Raw genomic sequence first — 2,500 nt, forward strand, 5'->3', positions numbered from 1 at the left:
TACACCTAACTTTTGATATTTTGTTATTACGAAACAAATCAGCCCAGCCCTGGTGACACGAAGTCACACAAAAGTAACAATCAATTAAAAACTAAGTAAGTAGCGCAATTAGTTTGCAGTATTGTAACGCATTACTTTTTCGTTACTCATTCACTTTCCCACTTTGCCAAACTGTATTTATTTGTTTTTAAATCAGTGACACGAAAAAGTATAAAAAAGTTCCATAAAAAGTAACTAAATAACACCATTTGTTACTCTTTTGTTACTCAACGCAATATTGTAACGCATACTTTTAAATCGACGGTGAAATATCTGAATGACATTACATTTACAGCAGTAACGCTTTGTTTTCCCGTCATTTCCTTATTCATTTCCCTTTTTGGTGTGAAAGGTAAATATAACTTTTGGTCATTTTGTTATTAAAACAAGCGAGCCCAGCCCTGGTGATGAAACCTAGCACAAAACGAACAATATATTACTTTCCTTAAAAACTCAGTAACGTTTAATCGTTAACTAAACTAAAACTGTTTTTTTTTTTTTTGAGTATTGCATTGCTTTTAAAAGTAAGTTGTCTCTGTCCTGACGTCTAACCCCACTCAGGACGTCTCAGGATGATCTTCTCATAGCCTTTACCATAGAGTGCTCACTTCGTCTTGGTTTGCAGTAGAAACATGGAAAAAGATGTTAAGGCTCATTTTTTCTCAAATTCATTTATTTGTTTGTTTGAAACAAAAAATAATTATGTTAAGCAATTTATAATGTTTAGATTTTTGTTCTGGAAAACAGATTTTTTTTAAAATGCATATTCATGAATTCAATCAAGATAATCACAATAACATTAGTATAAATACTTTTTAATGTTTAGAGTCTTTTTAATGTATTTATTGATTAATTTATTTTTTCAGTTTTGATTCATGAGAGATTCCAGAATAAGTAATTATTGTTATTATTATTATTATTATTATTAATGTTAATAATATATGCTACAATAATATGCATATTATGTGTGTTAATAAATAGTTATTTCTGTGATAATTTCTTTATTTATTAAAATGTAAAATAAATAAAGTACATTTTATATATATATATATATATATATATATATATATATATATATATTTTTTTTTTTTTTTTTTTTTTTTTTGAGTAGTTTGTGGTTGTTTTACTGGAAACACTAACTCAATATTGCAAGTGCAGTGAAGAGACACTTCAGTTTCCACCTCATTTGACCTTTGACCTCCATCGTCGGGCTGTTGTCTCCTCAAGTGCTGCTTCTCCTCGTTCGTTGCATAAGAAACAGAACAGAAATAAGATGAGGTCAGCAGACAGCGGCAGACAGGCGCTCAGGTCCTTCAGACGCTTCAGAAAACACAGCAGCTTCAGCAGTTCAGAAGAACCGGGTGAAATCAGACAGAGCTCCATACTTCAGTCGTTTCAAAATAAACTAAGAATCTTGTGATCATTACTGTAAAAAAATACAGTTTGGTTGCAATTAATAGTACTTGAGAAAACTAATGTAGTACTACTTCATTAATGAATCACTACATAGAGATAAAATACAAATAAATAAATGATAAAAAGGTTGTTTAATGGAAATAAATATGCTTTTTTATCAAATCAAATACAGTAAACAATAAAAATACATAAATATACAACAGCAATATAGTTATTACAATATATACAACAATAATATAATACAATGATATAATATTATACCTTTTAAAAAGATTGTTGTGTGTGTGTGTGTGTGTGTGTGTGTGAGAATAAGAGAGTGTGTGAGTGTGTGTGTGTGTGTGTGTGTGTGTGTGTGTGTGTGTGTGTGTGTGTGTGTGTGTGTGTGTGTGTGTGTGTGTGTGTGTGTGTGAGAGAGAGCAAGTGTGTGTGTGTGTATGTGTGTGTGTGTGTGTGTGTGTGTGTGTGTGTATTAGTAGCATGATATCTCAGAGATTGTGTAATGTGTGTGTGTGTGTGAGGTTGTGCTGTAATGACACTGATTATCAGTAAATAACACTCATAGAGAGGAGATAAGGCTGAAACACATCTTCATTCCTCTTTTCTCTGGCGTTCCTCACACACTCGTGTTTTCTCGGCGGCTGTGATTAGGATCTCTCGTCTCTGGACCGGCGCTCTTCTCCTCGGCTGAAACCCCCTCAGAATGTCCTTCAGTCGCTGTGAGAAAACAACATCTAGGGTTTATCTTCACGCCAGTGATTACACACACACTCAACTTCCCTAAAGCACTCGCACACACACTCTTCATCTCTGTCTGGTCTGTTATTGAAGTCAGGCTGTTAAAAAAGACTTTCTGCTGTATTTTTAATTTGCTGCGAGTTTTTCGTGACGCTTCTCTGAAACAAAGTCCAGTGTGAATCTTCTTGGTCTGTTGTGACTGATGATGTGTGTCTCGTGAAACAATGTCCTTTTCAGCAGAAAATAATATCTATATTTTAAATTCTAAATAATAATTATATATATTATATAAATAGATACATCAACTAAT

The sequence above is a fragment of the Puntigrus tetrazona genome, unplaced genomic scaffold (genome assembly GCF_018831695.1).
Source record: "Puntigrus tetrazona isolate hp1 unplaced genomic scaffold, ASM1883169v1 S000000283, whole genome shotgun sequence".
In the NCBI taxonomy this organism is placed as follows: domain Eukaryota; kingdom Metazoa; phylum Chordata; class Actinopteri; order Cypriniformes; family Cyprinidae; genus Puntigrus; species Puntigrus tetrazona.